The 15,373-nt window shown below is 40.4% G+C and overlaps 1 protein-coding gene and 1 long non-coding RNA gene across 4 annotated transcripts in view; one reads left to right on the top strand and one right to left on the bottom strand.

The window, feature by feature from the left end:
* The window catches only part of LOC124342055 (THO complex subunit 2-like), a 366,722-nt gene that overhangs the window by 220,166 nt on the left and 131,183 nt on the right, over positions 1–15,373 (top strand). The window lies entirely within an intron of this gene.
* LOC124343096 lies at positions 4,512–9,225 on the bottom strand. Of its 3 annotated transcripts, none has more exons than XR_006919153.1 (4): positions 7,372–7,961; positions 6,795–6,905; positions 6,602–6,716; positions 4,512–6,539 (listed from the first exon to the last, which is right to left on the bottom strand). It is a non-coding gene; the product is annotated as an uncharacterized LOC124343096 (long non-coding RNA). The 3 variants fall into 3 exon arrangements; XR_006919154.1 differs by having other exon boundaries at positions 7,380–7,961; XR_006919152.1 differs by lacking the exons at positions 6,795–6,905; positions 7,372–7,961 and adding an exon at positions 8,915–9,225 and having other exon boundaries at positions 6,602–6,794.

Below are 15,373 nucleotides of genomic sequence, written 5' to 3'. Positions count from 1 at the left end.
CAGCAAGTGACTATGGTGGATCTCGCAACAGCTTACCATACGTAGACGGTAGACGTATTTCCGTCTCTAAGCGGATCGGGATTTGGGCAACACGAAAAAACCCTTCATCAGAATAATGTGGGCCGGAAAAAGCGAGACGCACTTTCATACTGATGCCGTCGCAGGACTTCCTTAATCATCGAGTGCTCGCGGTGCTGCTCGGAATTTCCGCTAGAATAGCGGTATTAGCCCGACTTCCCTCTGTAGCCTATATATAGAAGAGGGATGACGAAGATTCTGTTTCTATAATCATCGTCAAATAACTCGATTAAAAAGAAAGCGACTGAAAGTGACGAGGGGGAGTGATGAGCTGATCAAATGATATACAGCGCCCAACAGCCAACCCTTCCGCTCCATTCCGCACGTCGGCACTTGTTGTGTGGATATGTGATATGTCAATGGATATTCAATTATCTCTTATCGCGTCCGGGGTTATTTCTCTCTTCGCAACTGTTTAGTCTAAATGGAAAACTTTAATCTCTTTTTCATTCGCTCCCCGATGCGTTTTCGTCTCATTCGTTGCCGTGCAAAATAACGGAGGGTGGAGTAATAAGCCTTGCAAGAGACCCGGCACATTCAACCGGCTCACGTGTTTTGCATCGTGATCTCAGCAGCAGCACCGGCGGGATGAAAACATTTCCAGGAAAGCAATAGGTGATATACGTGCATAGCTCGGCTCAGTGTGCAGCAGGTATTACTATATACCAAACGGATAAGTTTCGCAATATCGTTCCCATTTCTCTATCGCTCTTCTGCGGTAGGAAATAAACAATGGACCACCCGGGTTGTACGGAGAAATATGAAATAACTTTTTCTTTTGTATAATTGCGAGCCCGAAGGGCGAAGCTAATAATCGCATACGCAGAAAAAAAAAAGCCATGTCACTTTGTCTGTCTGTTTGTATGTATGTATGTAACGCTCCATAGCTCGGGCGTTTTACGACACATTTCAGACTTTTTGGTCTTAAAAATTACGCAAAAAATATGCGGTGCGACCAGAACAAAAAAAATTCCATTTAGTCATATGTCATCATAGTCATCATAGTCCATCATAGTCATTAGTCATTAAGTAAAAAAGTTGTATTCGCTACCGCAAGATGTCACAGTCATTAAGCAATTATTTTAACAGTTTTTCATTAATTACGGGAAAACTAATTAAGTAAATGGAATTTTTTTTGTTCTGGTCGCACCGCATATTTTTTGCGTAATTTTTAAGACCAAAAAGTCTGAAATGTGTCGTAAAACGCCCGAGCTATGGAGCGTTACATACATACATACAAACAGACAGACAAAGTGACATGGCTTTTTTTTTTCTGCGTATGCGATTATTAGCTTCGCCCTTCGGGCTCGCAATTAGTTTTCCCGTAATTAATGAAAAACTGTTAAAATAATTGCTTAATGACTGTGACATCTTGCGGTAGCGAATACAACTTTTTTACTTAATGACTGGTGACATCTTGCGGTGGAGGATACAACTTTTCCACCTTAGATTTAGTTTAAATTAACGTCACTGTTAAAAAACTTAACAACTATTTCGGGGTTAAACGCCCTAAATTTTCGCTAGACCAGATCTGGGGTTCCCAGACCCGAAAAATTTGTATCGTATCGCAATACGAAACGTTCGAGGTTGTATAGAAGACAATTGAAAGATGCGACTTGGGCCAGGATCGAACCTTTTACCTTTGACGTGCTAGCTCAGCTTGCTAGCCACTACACCAATTGACTTATAAATTTGTCATTTATTTATGAATTATATTTGATTTTCTGTAGGTAAGGACTTAGAAAGTTTTATAGTCTTTGTTAGTATAGAAAATAAGAGTTAGAGGGTAGCGGGCGTGTTTGACGAGAATACTAGCATTTAGACTTAATATTATACGTTAGAATACTTACGTTTTCAGAAATCGATATAATTTTTAAGGAAAGGGATGGATGCTTGAAAATATTTCATGTTGAAAAATTGATCTACTTGACAAGTAGTTTGCAAATACTTTGATTAATATAAAAATGAATAAACAATAAAAATTTTAAATGTACTTGAAATAATTCTATCGCTGCTGCATAGTTTATAGAAAAGCTGAACTTGTCATTATGTCTCTGCCGGTTGCCGACGGGATTACTTTGCTAATCATGACTAAAATCTATGTCCCAAGTATGCTTATATATAATGCACTCCCTAAATGTCTGGCCATGCCCAAAAATTTGGGGGTAATTTTCCCCAAATATTTGTAGTTAAATTTGAAAAAATGAAAGTGGTACGTAAAACCCCAGAATTTTCGAAAAAAGTCAAAATTTCGTGCATTTACAAATTTTTGGTGGTTGACAACCCCAAATAAGTGGTACCCTTTTTAACAGTGGTGTTAAGTTTAAAATTTATTCTTTCTTGTCGAATATTTTTTATTGAAATATATTCGTTATGGATGATTAAACATGATTAAAAACCACCAGATTTCCATAGCATCGCCGTGATGACGCAATCTTTGATGACCCAACCATGACGCAATAACCAGATTTGTATTTAAGTTTTGCAGTTATTAAACTTAAAGATGGTTATTTTTAAATTCAATTATTAAACTTTATGTGTAAAAATTTGAAAATATAAGTTGAGCAAACTAAACGAAAATAACTTGCAAGGATATTGAACTGTGACAGAAAAGTCCCGTTTTAAGACCAACAAGTCTGTGAAAAAAAGTGTGAATTGTGAATAAGTCCGACTTAACAATAGGCCCGGAATTTGTCATTTAAGACAGTTTTCAACTGGCTTACGACTATCCCTTCGCGACGAGCTGATAAGCTTGCTTTTCTATCTTAGTGTGATATCGGGCAGTAGGCCTATCTGCTTCGGCCAGCTGGATCACTTCCGCTAATGTTGGCTGTAAAGCAAGTAAAATTGATTAAACATTGAAACAAAAAGTATTAGTGAGAAAAAAATAAATTACTCGATGCAAACCACCAAGTCGGCGGACAAAGTGGAGTCCTTCTTCGTTGCAAAAAAGGGGGTGAATAGGAGTTACATGCGTCACAGACAAAGGGGACTTTGGATTCCAGGGGAGAACTTTGATTTCAATGACGTAGACCTATAGTTGAGAAATCATACCCTGAAATAAGAATTGATTTTCAGTATAAACTCCAGTCAAACAAGCAATAAGGAGAAATTAAGGTTACAAAGTCATGCTGAGCTGAGGCATCCTTGTCACACCTATGCATAAATAATGATAGGTTTTAGGGTGAAATGTTTGTAGGCTATAGTGTTTTCTATTATTTATCACCAGCAATATTTGGAAGTCCTCAAGATATGTGGAGAATTGCGTTGCTCAGGATCTACAGGAAAAGATGGGATGTCTGGAACATGATAATTTTCAGTGGTTAAATCTATTGCCACGAAATATGTCGTGGCGCAACGGTCGAAACTGTCTATTGCCACGACATCTTTCGTGGCAATAAAGAGAAAATTGTCTATCGCCACGAAAAATGTCGTATCGTGTAGTCTCTGCCACCACAATCGATCTGTTCCGTTTGTTAGAGGATCCTCTAGCAGGGTTGGGACTATCGTCCGATACTCAATGAAAACGTCATCGTAAATAATTTTTTAAAATTTCCCGATTATCGGCCGATACATTTTAAAATTGTCATCGATCGATAATCGGAAAACTATCGATCGATGAAATAGCCGATACCGATAGTTTTTTTTTAATTTACGAGTAGCAGACCTAAAATGAGTTAGTATGCGTATTTCAACTCAGAATGAGTCAAACAAAAATTTATGTTCATCCTCAATTTTTTACCTATTATGGCCCAGCAGAAAAGGCTGGGAATTCGCATTATATCTGCATAAAGTGTCCGAATAAGGAAATTGGAAATTTGTGTGTTTTTTTTTTATTTTCATCGCAAAATCATCGTTTATCGCGATACCGATACTTTTTTTGCATTATCGGCCGATAATCGAAAATAGAAAAAATGGTGGGTATCGGTATCGTTATCGAAAATAGTTTTTCAAAGTATCGGTTCCCAATCCTGTCCTCTTGTTCAACTGACCAACCGAATCCTTCCGTATCTCAAGCACTTTCACAACTGCCTTAATCTACTCTCATATTTCTTTATCATCTTCCTCGTGTTCCCATTCTTCATCAGAAGATTCAGCTTTATCAACAGGTGCTGACATACATAATGACTTCCCTTTCCCAGGATTTAAAATGCTTAATCCTTTGAAAGCGATATTGGCTACAGACGCGCGCGAAAGAGTAGATGTAGTAGAAGTCAATTGATGTTGATCCTGAGCAGTTTTCACTACCGAAACGCGTGATGAAGCAGGAGGAGTAGCTGGCGGTAGCTGGAGTAGATGGAGTCGAACGCTGTTTATGCTGAAAATTGCTCATAGCGTATTCTCCACAGTCAACACGTTCACGAGCATTGGGCTTTGGGTTATGGAGCGCTTCTGTTTCCCGGAGAACGGAACAGGTGTAGATGGGTGTAAAGGAGTCTTCTGAACATTGTTTGACGTAGGTGATGTTACGTTCGTACTAGTCACTGTTCCTGTGACGAACCACAAATAAGAAAACGAATTTATACTGCCGTCACTTCGATCTGTATTTTCCAACACGTTGAAAAGGCGAAATATATAGACGGAGCAAGAACTTGACGTTATCGCGGCTACGATTTCTTCTATAATGCCGCCGCCGCCTCCTTCTTCTTCCACACCTGTCCTCTTCCCCGGTTGCCGCATATTTCATTTTGCGGACAGCAATCTGGTCCGCAACAGTCCAGCGGGGCCCAACAGCTGTGGTTACTCCTTGGTGGATTATGCGTGAAGGGCCGTCCATTGAGTAACGCCGATACTTCAGTGAATGCTATCACTAAAACCTCGTCGGACAGGGCTTGCTCGTTCAAAATGGTCTTGATAGCTCGTTTGCTAGATTGAACCAGGCGCTCCCAGACGCCTCCAAAGTGTGGCGCCGACGGCGGCGAAAAATGCCACTGGGTTTTTCTTTTGGCCCGTTCGGTAGGTAAATTCGGATCACCGACTAGATTAGTAAAACCGATGCAACTCCTTTTCTCCAGCAGTGATGTTCCTCCCGTTATCTCTGTATACTTCCGTTGGCGTTATGCCTCGAACGCGTTAAAACCTAATAAACGCCATGATAAATTAATCCGTATCCATTTTATACACCATTTCAAGATGGACTGCTCTAGTCGTTAGGCCTGTAAATAGGCAGGCCCATCGCTTCTCCCTTCTCCGACCGATGACGAGTATGGTTTGAAGAAGTCGAGCCAGACGCTGGCAAAGGCTGGCCGGAACAGTTCAATTCGGGGCCTTGGTAGTGGAGCCGACATATGCGGGGCTGGTCTTGCTCGCTGTATCTTGCATTCTCTGGCTGAGGGTTCGCAGGGCCTCTTCTCTCTCTGATACGGCAGTCTCAGTTCTTTCTTCACGGATACGGCAATCCGCGTCGCCAACACGGCGGCTTGTAATTCTAAAACGTGGGATGGATAAACTTTTAATTTGCGCTACTCTTGATTTGGCAAATACAAACTTGACGTCGACATTTTCTTCATACACTCCAGCCGTAAATAAAAACATGCGCCAAATGCAACTTCTGATGCGTCACAGACAAAATGTAGCTCGAAACGAGTAGTTGATAAAACGTTGATCACGGAAGCATCTGGGCCCACGAACGTCTTCTAAATGTGACCACATGATCGGGCAGCATCTCATCCCACTGAAGTGGTTCCCGTTTTGACGGATAATTCGGTTTCGGGCGCGTCATCTTCCATACCTATTGGGACAATACATTGGTTACGTCGTGATGAGAAGGATAAATATTAATGGGTCGAATATTCTTGCTATTTCTGCCAGCATTTCTCGCTTCGTTCGGACTATTCTTGGCTGGTGGGTCGCGATTTTGAAACAGTCGTGTTGGCAATCCCACAGAACACCAATAGTGAGCGCTCAACTGGAAGGTCATCCAGATCTAACTTCGGGGTTTGATGTACTCATTCACTTGCAGGTATCAAAGATAGGATGGAATTTGTCGTGATTATTTGCTGCGTTCTGTAAAGCATACAAACATGACGTCGGAGACGAAATTAAACCAAATACCTGAACCATCATTTGGTGGGTTTTCGGCGCTTCTGTGCTGCTGGGTCTCCGCCACAAGAACCGTTGGAAGCTTTGATCGGGCGAGCGTACGCGAACTTGATCATACACCGATCGCCTCAATGTCTCCAGATACTGAAATAGGCGCTTCTCTGGATCGTATCAGAACTCCTACCAAGTTGGCCAGCAGCACCGGTTTCCGAAGAAGACAATCGTTTAGTTATATACTTCTACCTCTTCATTAGGGGCCACTTGCTCGATCAAAGAACTGAATTTATTTTGCTCTTCGAGTGTGAGCTCGTTTCGCCTTCGTGCAAAGCGCCAAAGTTACTTTCGGATCGACGGTACCTCCGTTACTTACACTGGAGGATCCCATTTTTCTTTAGTCTTCGACACACCTTTAGCGCAATCTAGAGTTTACAACACGTTAATTTATTTATCGAAATATTAGTTAACTGTAATAGAGTGTTACCAGAGTGACTTAAGAGTCGATTATATTATACGAGTTTCAATATATACGAGTTCGTCAACGATTTTCTAAATTAACTCCAGTTACGAGTGCCCTTGGGCTTCGAATTTCCTGAACCCTGTTCAGAAGCGATTATTTTACTACTGAGCCACCGAGAAACCGAGCCGGAATAGTGGTTATCAGAGGTTTGAATTACCTGAACAAAGTCCAGAAACGATTAAAAATACGGATTTTTTTTTACGGTAAAATCGGGTCGATCTTTTACACATTTCGGCGTCGAGTTTAAATCACGAAATTTCCGAATTACCTGAACAAAGTCCAGAAACGATTAAAATGCGGATTTATTTTTTACGATATTATCATCGGGTCGATCTTATGGATGTTATACCAATGAAAAAGTAGTAGACATGCCAAAAAGTCGTGATGCGCAGTTTACGCCGATGCGCACCACAGCGGCCGATAGCAGAACCTAGATTGTTATTACGCTTGACAACCTGTACAGTCAAGATCCTTTGTTCGACAAAAAGGCCTTGTTCGACTGTTGTCGAACAAAGGATCTTGACTGTACAGGTTGTCAAGCGTAATAACAATCTAGGTTCTGCTATCGGCCGCTGTGGTGCGCATCGGCGTAAACTGCACACGATTTTTTGCTCGACTACTACTTTTTCAATGGTATAACATCTATACACCTTTCGGTGTCGAGTTGAAATCACGAAATTTACGAATAAGACCAAAGAATTTCAGTCGCCGAATTAAACCAACTTTTAATATACCTTCGTACCCTTAAGATCGAAATCTATGGCCATCGCATTAGTTTAGAAATTACACTAGAATTTGTCGGGGCTTGAGCAATCAAATTTGGAATTCACAAGTCAATATGCTAACCACTGTGCTGATCCCTCCCTACTTCCCGGCTAGCAGCACTATTCTTTAAGCATTCACGCACTTTTAGTTCCCAGGGCGCCACTCGCGGATGGCGTTGGAACCATAGGTAGAAGGGAGGTATTAGAGGCCAAGATAAGGAGACATGGCGGGATCATTCCAGACGAAGCCGATTCTGACCCGGCGGGAAATTTGGCTGTCCGTCACAGCCGATAACGCTCAACACAACGAACGCGAGACATAACACAACGATAACACGTAATCTCGACCAAAACTTAAAACGGCGAACAATCGGTGAAGTCCAACATCAAGATTACGTGAATTAATGAACCAACTTTTATCAACTCAACATGACGAATTCTTCGAAAATATTTTACAAGATAATCACGGGGGGAATCGACCCCAACTACATTCTAAACTGACATCGACAGAACTTGACATTTTACACTGCAACGGACCATAGGCGGCTAGAATACTTAATGTATCGCGAGGGGTTGTCAACTCAAAAAAAACCTCGTACAGCCTCGGATTTTTTCAAAAAAATCCCTAAAAAATCCCAAAAATCAAAAAAATCAAAAAATCAAAAAAATCCCAAAATTCCAAGAATTTTGGTTTAATAAATCGACAAAATTTTACAAGAATCGATTTTTTTTCGTTATCGATTCTAATTCCCCTTGGGCTTCTGTCTGTCTCTTGGTCTGTCTGCTGTCAGTGCCATGCTAGGAATTTTTGATGGGAAAAATGACTTCTATAAATTCTGGTATTTCTAGAGAGGATGACGATACATGGGAATTGTTAAAAGAAAACAAGGTCATTCATTGTACCTGAAAGTATTAAAAAAATACTTAACGATCTCAATTTTAGTGGAATTCGTGCGTTGGCTAAAGTAAATGAGTCAAGTGTCATGATTGAAGAGTACATCCGAGATGTACTTGGTGATCCTGATGTTCTCGAAATTATGAATAAAGAAGAAAAACTACAAATATTTGGATCTATCTTTTCACGGTGCCCGTCCAAGTTCAAACTTTCACCTGGGCACAAAGTCACATTCCAAATTTTGTCAGAGGTTTGCAAAGAAATTGTCCAGCGCTGGACAATTATCTGTAAAGTAAAGCCACGTCAATCAATGGGTGTTCCATCTGGTAAAATAAGACTTTATAGCAATCTGAAAAAGTCCCAAAAAATCCCAAAAAATCCCAAAAATCTGAAAAAATCATTTTTGGATTTAAGATCCGTACACCTTCGGATCGAGTTGACAACCCCTCGATGTATCGATGGCGGGTAGTTACGTGATCCGCCCCTTTCCATTTCTGAGCAATCTTTTACCTCGTCTTTTGTCTCGTAAATTTAAAAACCCGACTGGGATATTTTTATGCATCACTACGCTAAACGCAAAGTTCACATCGGGTAATAACTACGAATTTCGAGACTTACGTTGTACCACGTCCGAATCGACTGACAGAGGGGGCGTACCTTCACAGGTACTGTCTGGATCGGCACCCTTTTCCCGGGTTTCGACACCAAAATGTGACGAACCACAAATAAGAATACGAATTTATACTGCCGTCACTTCGATCTGTATTTTCCAACACGTTGAAAAGGCGAAATATATAGACGGAGCAAGTACTTGACGTTATCGCGGCTACGATTTCTTCTATAATGCCGCCGCCGCCTCCTTCTTCTTCCACACCTGTCCTCTTCCCCGGTTGCCGCATATTTCATTTTGCGGACAGCAATCTGGTCCGCAACAGTTCCAGCTTTAGAGGATTATAATGCATTCGATTTTTAAATTGAGATAACTGTTAGCATATCATATTCCAGTCAGTTACTCAATGTCTCAATTGAATGTAGGCTACATAGCATTAATAGCATTGATAATCGTATTAATACTTACACACAAAGTTGAATAAAAGATTAGACGCACACAATTAGGTTTGTAAGATCTGGACTGATAGATCATGTATTGTTACTCGAAGCAACAATGAACAAGAAGAAGGAACAGAAAGACTTCAGTCGAGCTAGGTTAATACAGACGAACTTCTCGCGTTGATGACGTTCTTCAACTGCAACCCCCTTGGTTTCCGCAACCAATCGATTGTGCGTAGCCTATCTTGTTGGTGTTTATAATGAATCACAACAATAACCAGTGTAGGAGGACCTTGCTCAACAGGTCTAATTGGGGACATCCTGAACGAAGCACTACTTAAATTCGCACCACGATATCGATAACTAATTGCGTTTCGTCGCCCTTGTTCGCACCGTTTTACTTGGAGAAATAACTAGAAGAAGCCAATCGTATGTCCATCTCCCAGGGATTGGAAAAAATCACGGAAATCGTTTTGCAGAAAACGATCCTTCTGGATCGAGGACGTCCAGTTGCCTCCACGTGATGCATCTCTTTGACGGCTTCAAACAGCTGTGGGATCGATTCAGCCAGTTGGGGGACGTGGAGAAGGAAACTTTCTTGGATTATTTCGAGTGCCAACAAGTCGATGTCAATATCCGGCCCTAAACCGTGCTGGATCCGACAGCTCCTCTAATTCTCATTTTGGCCGGCAGTGAACTGCCTGAGACTACTTTCAGTTGCCAATTGTTGAGTCACGCTGTGGAAGCCGCATCGTCCATCTCTCTCACAGACTTCACCCAGCCTCTTTGCCGGACAGGCTCGGGTCGCGTTCGGCTCTCTTGCAGCAGTGCAGCAGCTTTGGCCGACTTTGACGAGTCTTTGTACCCTCACGTTTCCACTGAAGAAGTCGATTGCTTTATCCGCGATCACGTCATCGATCACACCACTGTCCCACTAGCAGAATTCTTTGTCATGACTGCAGTTTTATGATCGGCTGGCAGCACTATTTCAGAAGACCTTTCTTTTGAAACGATCCCCGAATTTATTTTCAAAGAAGACGTGGAACCGGGAAATTTTCAGGCGATCCTGGAGAGACGTTCCCTATAGAGAACGAAAAGTTTACAATCACATCAATTTGGTAATATTCAAATTTAAATTAACCGTTGATCGTTCAAAGTAATACAAGTCTGTCTAACACTATAAATATATCCAGGTTATACGGGACTAACGTAACTAACGTCGACGTACCGCGACAGAAAGGAATCTACCCACACCTGAAAATCTTCACAGACGCTGACAATAACCAAGTAATTTATCCAAGTATTATCCTTATCTGTTGTGACGTGGGAGTTGTTTTTCAAGTCGATGCACGTTGTGAAGATTTTAAAATCTTAATGTTTGTATTATTTGTTTGTTTAATATACAATTGACGGAACTATATTGCTTTTTAGAATTTTGTATTAATACTGAAATGAATTTTAAATGGGGAATTTCTGCGTAAATTAAGTAATATAAAGTTACTTAATTGTATCAAGTAGGTTACGTAAAATTAAGTAAGATAATATTATAAGTGGGGGAAAAAAATTTAAGTAAGAAAACCTGTTAAGTATTTTCCGCACTTTTAAGTGGTTTAATCCTACTGACTTTAAGTGATTTACCGCTGCTGTGTACCTTGGCAGCCGTCTTCCATTCCTCCACAGTTGAAGGAAATCATCCTGGCGGATTTGGTATGATTTGTTTTTATGGTTTTCCGTTCTTGTGCTGTCTTACGTCAAATTATCTTTTGTAAAATTACAGGAGAAGAATCGAAGCCTAGCTGAGGCTAGATCGATCCTGATTTCGGCAAACACGCATCTCCATTCTAATACTGAGTCCCTTATTGTAAGCAAGGTAATAAACGCATTTTCGACTGCTGATGCAGCAATTAATTAAAAACTTAACCATTTAACATTTCTAATGCTACTTTTTTTTGCCATAGGTGCGAAAGTATTACATATCAGACGTACTGGACGAACTATTGAGGGCAGAAGTCCTAACCGAGCGTCACATGTCGAACGCGACACGCTGGGCGTTCTCAATCGTCATTTCAGACTGGAAGCTCGTCACGCGTTTGCTTTGCTCAAAGCCATCATGGCGCGAATGAAGGGTGACGATATTTTTGGCGGCCGAATCCCAGAGGGCAGAGGACTGGACAAAGATGATGCCCGAACACTTAATTGGCTCAGCTGTCGAGCCAAAAGTTGCGTGCTGGTACCCAACTAGGTGATGGAGTTCTGGAGACTTTGTTGCAAATGCTCAACATTGTTTCTACCTCCCAGCCCGTTCCTGTTGATCTTACGCCCGACAACTCTCTGCTGTACGCCATCCGACTAATCGAAGGCCCTGAATGGGACGGAATTCCCGCTGAGCTAAAGATCATTTCGGTGATTTCGGTAAAGATGGAACATCTTGGTCATGTGCTGCTGATTGCAGAGTCACTTGACAAGAAATAGTTCCTCTTCTTAATTATTGCACTCCCTGTTTTAACTTTCTTCTCGTTTATTTAAAAAAATCAAGAATCCATTTATCAAGTCAATCACAAGTTCCCTGTTTCAAGTCATGACCTTTTAAGTTGTTGTAGCGATGCTTAATACCTAAAGCGTTTTATGGTCATCCGTCATAATCTAATCTGTTTGAAAATCAATAAACCTGGTTTTTTATGTTTCTGACGCAAAGAACTATTTTATTAGTACCAACGTGTATTTCAACAAAGTCGTTAATATTCGATTTTTCGCGTGCGTAACACCTGCTTTTCCCTTATGCGAAGTTTTTATTTATGTTACTCCGCCGTGGTAATTGGTCTTTTATCATCTTACACATTGCCAACACAAAACTAATAAGTTACGTAAAGAAAACGAAAGAATAATATCAATGAATGAATATTACAAATACAGCCTTAATCGAGCTAACATATCACTTCAGTTTCACAACGCGCTAGATTTGGCACCTCTTTTATGTTATACTTTTTTCCGTTTTTAAAAGATGGGGGTGTGGGATTTGGCGGAATTTAAAGTACAGTTCATTAAGAATTATGTTTTAAAATAACCTCAAAATTTATCCTGAATAAAATTTAGAAATTTATCTCTTAAACCAACCAATCCAGGATGATAAAACTGAAAAAAATGCAATGTATTCCTTTTACAGTTGCGGATACAAAAACTTGTAGAATTTTAACCGTGGTCAAATGCACGTCTTAAGAACGTTCAAGTAACATTAGACATCAGCAAGAACATAAACGGAAATGAGGCACCTGTGAACTAAAGAAATGCCGCGAAATTTATGAATTCAATATCATTTACGAAAAATATGAGGGGACAACCGGAAGACCAACATTTAGATTATGATACGAATAACTCAAGTAATGGAGTGAATATTCAATAGAATGAATTTACCGATGAATATGAGCTTCAGTCACATGGATTGCATTGAACTCCACGTGAAACTTATTCGACGCCATCATTGAAAAATGAAAGTATCACCAATGCTAGGCTCTTGCAATAACTTTTCCGGTGTAGAAGCAGATCTGAAACCGAGAAAAAAATTAAACATAAAAGTTTTAACAACCCTTGACAAAATTGGCAATAATTTGTTGACCAACAACAGTGATTTTTTAAATAAAATTGCAATGTAAGAGTTGACGTGTAAACGTAATAATCGATTTTAAAAAATCGATTAGTAACAAAGAGCGAACGAGATTCAAACTTAATATTCACAAAATTGCCAGAACACGGAGATCTGAATTCTTAAGATTTCAAAAAATAGTAACTTACGGTACGGTAGAATGATTAATTTCCGCATTGGAGTCATCCATTCTAACTGGCGGAGGGCTTGACTTTTGATAAACTTCTTTCTGCTGCGATTGAGACACTGCAGCCGCCTGAAGACGAAGCATCAAATAGATTTCCTGCAAATCCATTTCACGTCGTTCACTCAATTCCGCTCGAAGGCCCAGTTTGAGAAAACTCGTAGCATGAAAAGGTATATTTGACCCGAGCGGAAGCATTCTTGGATTGTTGCAACTCTCCTTTTGCCACATACGATTGATCTGTTTTGAATCGAGATGCGACCAAGTCACCAAGGTATTTCTTCTGAGCACGTCTCCTACACCAGACAGCAAAACGAATAGACATCAGAAAGGGGGGGGGGGAGGCAAACTCTCTGCGGGCACATTCCGGTGCAAGCCAAGAAGCCATCCATTCCCAGTGTGAAGATGGAACATTCCGATAAGCACTTCAAGACAAAATTAAAATTAAATAGTGATAGTTACATGTTAAAATAAACCCATGTCATACCTTTTTGATAAATTGTTATCTTCAGTCAAAGTCTCCAAGCATCCTGACTTGGCTCGGCCAGTGGATACTAAATGAACGGCATGCGAAGAAATACTGCAATATAGTAACTCCTTAGAGTAAAGAAAAAGCAAGGCATCACAAATCTGCTGCAATACAAGCAGTCGTTTGAGGAGTGAAATGGTAGATCCCATCATGTGTAGTCTATGATGAAGAGAGCCATGGTAAATAGGCTCGTATACAAGTTGCACGCTCTCCCAATGTTGCGTTGCGCTCACTCCCAACAACATCATCAATCCTATTTACAACACAATAGATTAAAATAAATGAGGATTCTATAAAATTTTTTAGATAAAATTTTACCTGGATGCCTCAACCGGCTCATGCTACGAAGCTCTTCAAACAACAGATCAGGAGGTTGATTGCCTTTCATGCGCCGAATACTAACGGGAGTTTGATGCCAGCGTCTAGAAATCATTTCATTCGTAGGACCGGATCTGTAAGCAATACCTCGAGGGAGCAAAGCATTAACATCTGCTTCGGCACCACATCCATCGTCGTCGGGATCGCTAATTTCTGACTCGCTAATCAATGGAACTGGCCAAAGTGCAGCTACGCTCTCTCCGCGCCCGTAAACAATCTAAGAAATTGATTTATGTTTATAAACTTGGAAGGATCTTGACTTAACATGATAATTTACCCAGTGCCTTGAACGTTGCCTAGAGGTCCAATTTCCCCACACATCGCAGCAAGTTTATTCCGCAACTTTGTTTGAAATTTCAATGTAGCAGGATGCGCCCGAGAAGTAGAACTATTGTTTAATTCCGCAACTCCAGGATCAAAAACATTAACTTCATTGTTTTTCTGTTTTTCCATTGTAATTAGGCAGAAGGATTCTATCAATATAAAATTGGCCAGTCGGTTTTCAGAATGTGGCTGCATCCTTGCCCAATCACACGGTGAGTGGTTATTTTGATCATGCAGTCAAAGATCCCCTCCTAAAAACAATGAACACATATGAATAATAAGAACAAACACACAATCAATATTTAAAATGCTGTACCAGCAATCAACAAGCAAGAAAGCAGCTTGTAATTTCCATTCCAACATGCAGCATGCACTGGAGTGCAGCAAAGGTTTGAACAGCGCCTGTTTGGATCAGCACAGAATTTAATCAAAAGTTTCACTAAATTGTAATGCCCTTTGAAAGATGCACAGAATAGGGGAGTTTGTCCAGCTTGATTAGCCAACTCGACAGGAACACCTGTAAGAATAATAACAAATTTAAGACAAACAAGGCTGTTACATGCTAGTTTGAAAAAAAGATGATCAGGTAGTTCACTAGCCTCAAATGCTTGTTACGCTTAACAGTAACATAAAAAAAAAACAAAAAAAACAATGTCTGCTCTAGCTCGTTGCCACTCAGTTGAAAGAACTAACAAACAAAGGAAAGTAACTTTGATACTCACGTAATATTTCTGCATATTACAGTATACATTTCAACAGTGCAGGATACATGGGAAGAAGGAGATTTACATATATTACACAACATAAGCACTGTGTTTCACAAGATACTTTATCAGGCCAGGCACAAGCATGTTGATTGATGGTTTCTATAATAGTCTTAGGACTTTAAGGTAGACACACTATTTCATACATGGTGAGTTGGGAAAACCACATGGCCCTGCTGTATGTGGTTTCCGGTAACTATGGGAACGC

The sequence above is a fragment of the Daphnia pulicaria genome, chromosome 6, assembly GCF_021234035.1.
Source record: "Daphnia pulicaria isolate SC F1-1A chromosome 6, SC_F0-13Bv2, whole genome shotgun sequence".
NCBI classification, from domain to species: domain Eukaryota; kingdom Metazoa; phylum Arthropoda; class Branchiopoda; order Diplostraca; family Daphniidae; genus Daphnia; species Daphnia pulicaria.
The sequence above is the reverse complement of the archived record's forward strand: the minus strand, read 5'-3'. Positions and strand labels throughout refer to the sequence as shown.